Here is a 12234-nt window from a genome sequence, read left to right on the forward strand (position 1 = left end):
AAAGTCGACACTCTTTCAAACCCACTTTCAATATTATTGCAAACATTATTATCAATCTCATATTCATCATGGGGCTTAAATAAATTTTCAAGATCATAAGAAGAATCACCCCAATCATGATCATTGCAACAAGTAGTGGACATACCAAAACTAGCATCCTCAAGCTTAGGGTTTTGCATACTATTAGCATAATTGACATCATTAGAATATATAGTAAAATCATTGTAATCATACTTTTTATTCAAAGATCTATCATGAGTCACTTCATAAAGCACTTCATCACAATTTTTAGATTCACAAATTTCAAGAAAAACCTCATAAAGATAAGCTAGTGTGCTCAAATCACTAGCAATATGTTCATCATAATTGGATCTCTTAAATATATAAGCAAGTGGATGAGGGTCCATATCAATAGATTTTTAGCAAGCAAAGATGCAAGCACATAGAAGGCACATGGGGACACAAGCAAACATAAGATCAAACGAAAGAAGGGTGAATAAAACGGAAAGGGTGAAGTGGGGGAGAGGAAAACGAGAGGCAAATGGAAAATAATGTAATGCGAGGGAGATGAGTTTGTGATGGGTACATGGTATGTCTTGACTTGAGCGAAGACCTCCCCGGCAACGGCGCCCGAAATGGCTCGTTGACAGGAGATCAAACCTTGACTTGACTTGGTGTAAGCCTCCCCGGCAACGGTGCCAGAAACCCTTCTTGCTACCTCTTGAGCACTGCGGTGGTTTTCCCTTGAAGTGGAAAGGGTGACGCAGCAAAGTAGCATAAGTATTTCCCTCAGTTTTTGAGAACCAAGGTATCAATCCAGTAGGAGGCTGCTCAAAAGTCCCTCGTACCTACACAAACAAACAAGAACCTCGCAACCAACGCGATAAAGGGGTTGTCAATCCCTTCACAGTAAATTGCAAAAGTGAGATCTGATAGAGATAATAAGATAAGATAAATATTTTTGGTATTTTTATGATATAGATTGGAAAGTAAAGATGCAAAATAAAGATAGATGGAAAACTTATATGATTAAAGATAGACCCGGGGGCCATAGGTTTCACTAGTGGCATCTCTCAAGATAACATAAGTATTACGATAGGTGAACAAATTACTGTCAAACAATTGATAGAAAAGTGCATAGTTATGAGAATATCTAGGCATGATCATGTATATAGGCATCACGTCCGCAATAAGTAGATCGAAACGACTTCGCATCTACTACTATTACTCCACACATCGACCGACTCCTGCCTGCATCTAGAGTATTAAGTTCATAAGAACAGAGTAACGCATTAAGAAAGATGACATGATGTAGAGGGATAAACTCAAGCAATATTATATAAACCCCATCTTTTTATCCTTGATGGCAACAATACAATATGTTCCTTGCTGCCCCTGCCCCTACTGTCACTGGGAAAGGAGACCGCAAGATTGAACCCAAAGCTAAGCATTTCTCCCATTGCAAGAAAGATCAATCTAGTAGGCCAAACCAAAGTGATAATTCGAAGAGACTTGCAAATATAACCAATCATACATAAAAGAATTCAGAGGAGATTCAAATATTTCTCATAGATAAACTTGATCATAAACCCACAATTCATATGATCTCGACAAACACACCGCAAAAAGAGTAACATCGAATAGATCTCAAAGAAGATCGAGGAGAACTTTGTATTGAGATTCAAAGAGAGAGAAGAAGCCATCTAGCTAATAACTATGGACGTGAAGGTCTGTGGTAAACTACTCACAACTCATCGGAGAGGCTATGGTGTTGACGTAGAAGCCCTCCGTGATCGATTCCCCCTCCGGCGAAGCGTCGGCGAAGGCTCCAAGATGGGATCTCACGGATACAAAAGGTTGCGGTGGTGGAAATAGTTTTTCGTGGTGCTCCCGGATGTTTTCAGGGTACGTGGATATATAGGAGGAAGAAGTAGGTCGGTGGAGCCGTGAGGGACCCACGAGGGTGGGGGGCGTGCCCACCCCCCTAGGGCGCGCCGGGCACCCTCGTGGCCGCCTCGACTGCTTCTTGACATCCACTCCAAGTCTCCTGGGTTGCGTTTGTTCCAAAAAGATCACTCCCAAAGGTTTCATCCCGTTTGGACTCCATTTGATATTCCTTTTCTTCAAAACACTGAAATAGACAAAAAAAATAGCAATTCGGGCTGGGCCTCCGGTTAGTAGGTTAGTCCCAAAAATAATATAAAAGTGTAGAGTAAAGCCCATACACATCCAAAACGGGTAATATACTAGCATGGAACATTCAAAAATTATAGATACGTTGGAGACGTATCAGGCGGCCCTAGGTCACCTATGGGAGAACTGGTGGAGCGCCGGGTCACCTTGAGGCGCTGCTTGAGGATGCGGCGCTGGTGCCGAGCTCCTACGCATTCGGGCCCTCTTTGTTTAGCCTTTCCTTTCTCCTGTAATTTGAAAAAAGAAAGATGTACCCTGGGGGGGCGTGTAATGAACTATGGTTGTTATGCCTTTGATGCTATAATTGCCATCTTGATGATGTGATGTAATGCTTGCGATCTGAGTGAGTTAAGGTAGGAAAGCTTAGGTTGGTATGTACAGTCGTTTTCCACCTCATGAGAACCTGACCTGATGTACTTGACGGGGCCCCCTTCCTCAGGGAGTCTATGGCGCAGCCCCCGGAAGATATGCCTTGTGCTCTCAGGAGCCACGGCAGGGCAGAGCTATCCTTGAAGGAAGATAAAACTTGTCAAGCGGCTCACTCCCCCTTACACGAGCCCCCCGCCACAGATTAGCTTGGTCTTGATGCACCGCGTCGCGCTGCCCGGGGGGCACGGACATGAGGGGTGCTGGTGCCCGTGGACTTGATCGAGGGCTCCTCGCGAGGATGAAGCCGAAATACCAGGGTTCGGTGCGGTGCGTGCGTGCAAAGGCAAGCCCAGGGCGCACAAACCTACCTAGCCCCACACGCGAGGCACGCGAGAAGAAGTGGCGGGTGACTGCCACCTCGTCCTTAGACCAAAAACAGCTTAGGAGAAGGAAACAGCTCGAGGAACCAGTGTTCGAGGATACCAAATCCATTGAAAGATTACTAAAAAACTGCAAGCAACTTCAGAAAGCAAATGAACAGCCACGTCCGGCACCTAATCTAGTCTTCTCACCAGCGCGGAGCTAAGTGCTGCCACTAGGACATGGGAGAGAGCCCCCATGAGGTCCCAGGGCAGCTCTAGGGAGACTTCGGGGCGTGTACAGCCCCACTCATTATTACGTGAGAGTGTCACGAGTGGAGACCTTCATAGGCTGGAGCCTTGCTTCACAGGTCGGAGCCTTCCTTCAGGGGTAGAACTTCCGGAGGTGCTGTATGTTCCAGGTGTTCTGGATGGGGACCCCGTCCTGTGTCTCCAGGCGCGCGGCGCCAGGCCTGGAGACACGGGCAATCCTAAACGGGCCCTCCCACATGGGAAAGAGCTTGTGCAGCCCCTCCCTGGAGAGCACCCGCCTCAGGACGAGGTCGCCCACCTCTAACGTCCTGGAGTGGACGCGGTGGCAGTGGTACCACTGCAGCGCCTGCTACTACCTCGCCGCCCGGAGCGAGGCTTGGCGGTGGCGTTCCTCCCCAGCACAAGATTCATCCCACGCGTGGTGTCCTGCTGCCTCTCATCGAATGCCAGGACCCGCATGGAGCGATGCTTGACCTCGTGAGGGAGAACCGCTTCTGCTCCGTAGAAGAGGAAGAACGGCGTTTCTCCTGTTGGCTTGGTCGCGGTGGTGCGGATGGACCACAGCACGGGCTGCAGCTCATCGAGCCAGCCCCTGCCACAGGCCTCGAGCTTCTTCTTGAAGGTCCGGGTCTTGAGGCCCCTCAGGACTTCCGCATTGGCCCTCTCAGCCTGTCCATTGCTCCGTGGGTGCTCCACTGAGGCATAGCAGATCTGCGTTCCAAGGTTAGCACAATATGTTTTGAAAAGGTTGCTGGTGAACTGAGAGCCGTTGTCGGTGATGATGCGATTGGGGACCCCAAACCGGCTCACGATTCCCTTGATGAACTTGACAGCCTCCGTCCACTTGGTGAACTTGTCGATGGCGACGTAGAGGTATCGGTAGCCCCCCTGGCGCCCGAGTGAACGGTCCCAAGATGTCCAGCCCCCAGACCGTGAATGGCCATGTGAGCGGGATCGTCTGGAGGCCCTGAGCGGGCTGGTGGATCTGCTTGGCGTGAAACTGGCATGCTTCACAAGAGTGCACCAGCTCTGTAGCATCATTGAGCGCGGTGGGCCAGTAGAAGCCGCTACGGAACACCTTGCCCACCAGAGTGCGCGACGAGGAATGATGCCCGCGGTCCCCACCATGTATGTCCGCTAGCAGCTCGAGCCCCTGTTCCCTGGAGATGCAGCGCAACGAAACGTCATTGGGCCTCCTGCGATACAACTCACCATCCTTGATGCAGTACGCGGTGACTTGTCGGGCCATGCGTTGGGCGTCCTCCTCCTTCTTTGGCAGGGTCCCTTGAAGCAAGTACGCATTGAACTCTTTGGTCCAGCACCCCTCCGGAGGCTCGAGCGCAAGCAGCTGGCGGGCTCCCGAGGAGTGACCACAGGCTGGGGCGCCCGTCTCGGGTGCCTGTGGCAAGTCCTCTGGAGGTGCTGCTAGAGTCGTGACGTGGGGGTCCCAGACGGCTTGAAGAGCCGCTCCTCAAACACCCCTAGCTCCTGAGGGAGCCTGCAAGAGGCTCTTTTGGTGATGTCGTCTGCTTCCTTGTTTGTTCCACGTGGCACGTGCTACAGCTCCACGCCCATGAAGTGCTTCTCCATCTTGCGAACCTCCTCTAGGTACGCCTCCATGTGTGTTCGCACACGAACACGTCACTGTGTACCTCCGACGCCGAGGGTGATGCACCGCAGCTCACGTCGAAGGAGACCCGTCCGGAAGCGCGGTACGCAAGCAATCTGGCGGGCGCTTTTGAGCACCCGAAACCCCACGCACCCGGGAGGGACCCCGTCTGGACGTGCGGCGGCTATGGGCTGCCCTAGGTCGGTTCGCCCGCCCCTAGGGCCTCGAGGTTCGCCGCCCTGCAAAAGAAGAACGAACGAAGAACGAGGAAGAAGAAGAACTAGGGTTAAGGAGAAAAGATAAAAGATAAAAGTGGTAGATGATTGTTCGATTGTGTGTTGTTCAATCGGCCATCACCCCTCAGGTATATAAGAGGCGGCTGGACTTCCCGTGCAAGGAAAAGGCTTGGATTCACGTCCAAAACCCTAGTCAAATTCAGATTGGTTTTGTCCGAACTTTCCAAAACTGTTCGGTTTAAACTGGCTGCACCTTGCAGGTAACTTTTGAGGTGGTAAAGGACCTCGGATGAAAATGAGTCCGAAAGCAATCTTGACCGTTTCGACGAGACGAACAACTTTTATGTTGAACAGTTTTTTATTAGAGTTCATCTTGAGGGTCAAATCGCTCGTGCAACACAGGCTGGTATTCGCGCTACCCATCAGACACGGTGTCTGGTGGGGCGCGCCACTTTTGGCTCGTGATAGTGCTATATTCAGATGGCTCTAACTTTTGCATACGAGCTCGGATTGGAACGATTTTTATATCAAAATCGATCGTTTCGACGAGACGAAGACAATCCATATAGATAATGTTTCCATTTGAGATCGTCTTGGGGGCCTAATCAGCCAAACTGTACTCTGAATATAAGATCTTAGTACTTTGAGCATAGTTTCGGCCTTCGAGATGAAATCGGACTGCAATGACCCAAACTTTAAAGATGTTCATATCAACAATACGAAACTCTGTCATGAAGATCACTTCTCCATTTGAGGCCATCTTAAATAAGTTATTGACCGTGCCAAAATCTGGTGTCAACACATGCCCCCCTGTTTTTCGGCAAAGTTTGTGCGCCGAAAAATAACTTCCGCATGGCTTGTTCTAAGGACGATGTCAACACTCCATCGGCCATTTTGCATGTTCTTAGGATGACAAGTATATATCGGCCATTGCTTGTTTGAACCTCTTGATGCAAACTTGGGTGAAAACTTCTCAGCTTCTATAACAATCCGGTGATAAGGTTCCATAGATCAAAACCATCCTCCGAACCATATTGTTCACCCTTTTGCTCGGATTTTGCAGATAATCAAGAATGAACTTCCTCCAATCCTTACTTCGCCTGCATAAAAGTTTCATTAGTGGCCGAAGCGGTGGGCTTCGATTCAGCCTTACCTATGTTGACAAGACCTAGCATCGGCTATTGATAGAAATGCAATACACCATGGTTAACATAGTAGCCAGACGCTTGCTGTGCCAACTCTTTCGAATTGTCATGCCTAGATATATGAACAATTTCAAAGCAACCCAAGGTAAATCTTGCATCTAGACATACCAAAAGATAAACTATAAGTGACCCGTCAAAACATTGATAAGCCTTGGATATTTGTTGCACTACTAATAACGAATCACCGGAAGCCTCAATATGTATAGCACCTATAGCAAGGCAAAGCTCCAATCCGAATAACAATGCATATTCGGCTTTGATCATTGTGCAAAAATATCTTAAGCGGCATGAGGCTTCACAAACTAGCTCCATATGGAGATAAATAAACAATACCAACACTTTGGTCATTGCTACAAATTGAACCATCAAAATATAATCTCCATAGTACTAGAGAGACAAAGCTAATATCACTTAACATGTACCTTGTCTCGGTTCCAATTGAACTAAGGACGGTGTTAGAATTCCACACCGGCCATGATCAGATAGTTTCTTAGGACGATAGTTAAGTATCGGCCATTACCATGAGGTTCATTTAGAATTCATCCATAAAGCATGTATAGCCGAAATAAACAAATAAAATAGCAATAAAATATTTCGGCCCCTTTGTCTTAGCAACAAAAATGTGACTAACCAAATGTATAGTGATTTGGTAATACTCTGTCATCATATAGAAAATTATGTTGCATCCATGGATCAAAATAAGTCCATGGAGGGTAAGTGATCATACCTGTGGATGAATTCCATGGCAAAGGCATCAATGGCATTGTTGAAGAAAATGGATGATGTGCTAATCGAAGATTTTGATGTTGTGATGCACACCTTCGGCTTAATTGTTTGTTGCTTCCATCATTCTCCTTCTTCATTTTTATTGTACTTGTTGCAATTGAAGCATGCACATCGTTTTTGTTTTGATTGATCCTCTTGGGAACCCATGCCATGTTCCTCTTTCTAAGCTCTTGTGCACTAAGATTTTGTAATTCCTTCTTTTGCCAATACGATAAGCCGAGTGAGCACCTCGACTATGATTTTGTTTCAACCAATGGTAACTCTTTCTGGGCCTTGTGCAACCTCAACTTATTTTCTTCAGATTTGGCACTCTGATTTTTATCAATTGATTGCTTCACTTCTTTGCCTTTTGTAGCCAATGTCAACACTTTAATTGGCTCTTTGTTTTTTGAGATCAAATCTGAAGTAGCACACTTACGACCATCTCTTTTCACGCGGTAAACTTGCTTTACCATCTCTTTCTTCTTCCTTAAGCTCTGGACCGATTCCTTATGATTGAAACAGTCTTTGATGCGTGATTGTTCAAATGTTGATCTTCTTGGAGCTGCATAGTATTGGTGAGATGGTCTAGAATAAGATGGAGAATGTGCCCTTGTATCATACCTGTCCCATGATGGATATGAATCAACATGAGCATAGGGAGGCATCCACGACATTGGCATTGGCGGCCCAAAATAAGGATATGAATATCTTGCATTGAAATTGTCACTTTGCCAATACCGATCCTTATATTTGCGCCTTGGGGGTGATCTTGGTTTCTTTGCATGATTTGGCCGATAAGCATTCTTATCTTCACTCTTCTTTTGATATTTATCCAATAGTTCAGCGAAGGTGATTTTTGATCTCTTACACTTGCTCTTATTTCGGCCTTTGTTTTCTTTTGGTTTGCTTTCATCGATCATTGGATTTGCTTGCTGCCCCACAGTCCTTGGCGTCCCCATTGTAGCTTCGATGGAATTCTCGCCCTCAAGATTATGTTCATTATGCTCTTCAACAACTTCTTTACTTGAAAGCTTGATCCCATCACCTGCAGCTTTTACATTCTCTTTAAATGTATCGGCTTGAAGCAGCCGATGCAAAAACCTTTTGCCATCGGGACCAATCGGAATAGACTGGTCATCTCTTGGTGTTTCAACAAACTTCAATCGTCCTTTTTCAATGGCCGATTTAACTATTTGCTGAAACATGTTGCAATCCTCAAAATTATGTTTGGACGAATCATGCAACTTACAATATATTTGTCCTTGGATTGATGGCTTAACATGGTGATCGAGAATTGTAATGTAATTATTTTTCAGCAACAAATCAAATATTTGATCACACATGCTTGGATTGAAGGTATACTTCTTGTTTTCTAGCCGATCTTGTTGTTTGAGCGGCTTTGGAGATAAGCAAATGAATGGTTCAGATTTAGAATCTCCCCATTCGGCTATGCATTGTGTTTTCCACTCTATCTCCGATGTCTTTGGATAAGATATTGTATTAGCATCGGTTTTCTCAATAGAATTTAACCTTGGCTTTAAATTTCTGAAACGAAGATATTTAGAACATACATGTCTCAGTTGAGACCAAGTGCAAGCCAAGTACGAAATAAGCAAAGCTACCCAACTAGATATGAACTTTAGATAAAGCAACGGGGAAAGCTTTGGCTGTAACAATAAGTCATTATCGGTCTTTATAAATGGCGCAATGGTTTGACCGATATGTTCCATAACAATTTTATTGCTAACAAGTAAATTACCCTTCTTCATTGGTCTTTCAAAATTACTTATGAGAATATTTCTTATAGATGCATCAATAATGAAGTTGCGACCAAATCTGAAAATAGGTAAATTACTCGCTATGCATACCTCTTCAAATACGTTGGGAGAGCATGATGGTGGTGTGACTTGAACAATATCTAGCTTCATCTTTGGATGACTCTCCAACGCCTTTTCATCATCTTTTTCTTTATTCCGTGCATCATTACACTGAAGATTTTTGTCGGTCGAACTTTGTTCGGCTACTTGTTCTTGTCCTTGAGGCTTGTCAATGGCATGGAACTCATAGGGCAGGAAGTAGGTTCCATTGACTTCAGAAAAACCAAATATGGCTGTTTTTCTATGCTTTCCATGCCCTTTCTCAATAATGCTTGCCTCTTTGGATTTGATTGACTCAGAATATATACTACTTGATTCGGCTTTTCTAATAACCGAATTTTCTTTGTTACCTGAATCAATAACTTTATCTTTTTGAATTTGCAAGGCTTCTCGCTCTCGTCTAATTTTAGCCCACATCTCAGCTTGGCGAGCTTTAAACTTTTTCATCTCAACTTCCATCCACTCCTCGTGAGATTGCCCCCCAATACTTTCAGACTTTCCCGGCAATGAGGTGCCAAAACTTTGCAATTGTTTATGGTGTGCACTGGATGGTGCAAGACTGGGAAACTGCATCATTTGCAGAACTCTAGCTTTTACTACAGCAAAATCATGAGGCTTCCCGCCTTCTATTAGTTCCTTTCGAATGGAGTTGCACAAATCCCAAGAGAATGTAAGGTTGTTCTCAACTACCTAGTCTGGATATGGTTGCCCCCCAATGCTCTTAGACTCTTTCGGCAATGAGATGTTGCCGAAATTCTGTAATTGTGTATGGGGAACATGATATGCCACGGTAGTAGGTGAAGGCATTTGTGCTCCTGTAGAAGTTTCACTTATTCGGCCATGACCATTAACATGCGGAGCCGAATTATGGACATCAACGGTCGCGTATGGTGCCAAAAAACTTGTAGCATGAGGTGTAGCATACGATGTTTGAGGGTAATTGGCCGAATAATTAGTAGTAGCATGGCCAATTCCCCTATCCATCGGCATGTTTGGATTAACATGTTGCAAATTAGTTGCCGATGAATAAAAAGATGAAACACTATGTTGCATGCCATTGGAAGTTCCTACATTGGGTGTTTCAACTTGATTAACCGAACTCATCATGTTGTTCATCGGCATATAGATTTGTGGGGTTGCCGATGCATAGGAGTTGGGATACATATGTTGCATGTTGCTAAAATTATATAAAGTTGAAGCATGAAGATTATTCTGAATCGGCTGTTGCACATAATTAGATACATGATTGATAAAACTAGGGCTAGCCGATACATTATATTCATTAGACGATCTAGCAACAACATATGCATTATTTGCGTCTACATAAGTGAATCGAGTATTCATATTACCTTTGTAGATTGCAAACCCTAGATGACGATCTCTTCGTAGCAAGAACGGGCCGGAGACCGTTCAAAGCTTCGTCCCCAGCGGAGTCGCCAAAAAGTGTGTTCGCACACGAACACGTCACCGTGTACCCTCGACGCCGGGGGTGGTGCACCGCAGCTCACGTCGAAGGAGACCCGCCGGAAGCGCGGTACGCAAGACAATCCGGCGGGCGCTTTTATAGACCCAAAACCCCACACACCCGGGAGGGACCCCGTCAGGGCGCGCGGCGGCTATGGGCTGCCCTAGGTCGGTTCGCCCGCCCCTAGGGCCTCGAGGTTCACCGCCCTGCAAAAGAAGAACGAACGAAGAACGAGGAAGAAGAAGAACTAGGGTTAAGGAGGAAAGATAAAAGATAAAAGTGGTAGATGATTGTTCGATTGTGTGTTGTTCAATCGGCCATCACCCCTCAGGTATATAAGAGGCGGCTGGACTTCCCGTGCAAGGAAAAGGCTTGGATTCACGTCCAAAACTCTAGTCAAATTCGGATTGGTTTTGTCCGAACTTTCCAAAACTGTTCGGTTTAAACTGGCTGCACCTTGCGGGTAACTTTTGAGGTGGTAAACGACCTTGGATGAAAACGAGTCCAAAAGCAATCTTGACCGTTTGAACGAGACGAACAACTTTTATGTTGAACAGTTTTTGATTAGAGTTCATCTTGAGGGTCAAATCGCTCATGCAAGACAGGCTGGTATTCGCGCTACCCATCAGACACGGTGTCTAGTGGGGCGCGCCACTTTTGGCTCGTGATAGTGCTGTATTCAGATGGCTCTAACTTTTGCATACGAACTCGGATTGGAACGATTTTTATATCAAAATCGATCGTTTCAACGAGATGAAGACAATCTGTGTAGATAATGTTTCCATTTGAGGTCGTCTTGGGGGCTTAATCAGCCAAACTGTACTCTGAATATAAGATCTTAGTACTTTGAGCATAGTTTCGGCCTTCGAGATGAAATCGGACTGCAATGACCCAAACTTCAAAGATGTTCATATCAACAATACGAAACTCTTTCATGAAGATCACTTCTCCATTTGAGGCCATCTTAAATAAGTTATTGTGTACTCCTTGTTGGAGAAGTTGACGAGAAGCTGAGAGTCGCCCTTGATGGTGAGGCGCTTCACTCCCGACGCGGCCGCGACCCTGCGTCCGGTGAGCAAGCCTTCGAATTCGGCGATGTTGTTGGAGACCTTCTCGCCCTGCTGAAACCAGAATTGCACTACGTAGCAGAGCTTGTCCTTGGTGGGTGAGATGAGGATGGCCCCCGCTCCTGCGCCTTGCCGCGCAAACGCCCCGTCGAAGTACATGTTCCATCCGTCTGGCTCTTCATCTCCGGGCAGGAGGGAGCAGTCCTCGCCTACTCCTAGTCAGGAGCGTCAGTCCACTCGGCCACTAAGACTGTGAGGGCCGCGCCTCTGATGACCCTGGTGGTGTTGAACTCGAGATTGAATGCCTGAAGCTCAATGTTCCATTCAGCAACATGCCCGGCTGCGTTCGGGCTCCGGAGCACCCTCTCCAATGGGTATGCTGAAACAACCTTGATGGAGTGGCCTTGAAAGTAGTGGCACAGCTTCCTGGAGGCGATTAGAAGTGCGAGCAAGAGCTTCTGGGGCATGGGGTAGCGCACTTGCGCATCCCTCAGTACCGTGCTGACGAAGTAGACAGGGTGCTCGACGAGAAGGGAGCCATCAACAGAATCTTTTTCTTCCCGAGGGCACAGGTCTGATGACCCAGAAGCGTAGGGGATCTATCGTAGTCCTTTCAATAAGTCAAAGTGCCGAACCCAACGAGGAGCATAAGGAAATGATAAGCGGTTTTCAGTAAGGTTTTCTGCAAGCACTGAAATTGTAGGTGATAGATAGTTTTGTGATAAGATAAATAGTAACGAGTAACAAGTAAACAAAGTAAATATAGTGCAGCAAGGTGGCCCAATCCTTTATGTAGCAAAGGATAAGCCTGGA

Source organism: Triticum dicoccoides, chromosome 2B (assembly GCF_002162155.2).
Source record: "Triticum dicoccoides isolate Atlit2015 ecotype Zavitan chromosome 2B, WEW_v2.0, whole genome shotgun sequence".
NCBI lineage: Eukaryota > Viridiplantae > Streptophyta > Magnoliopsida > Poales > Poaceae > Triticum > Triticum dicoccoides.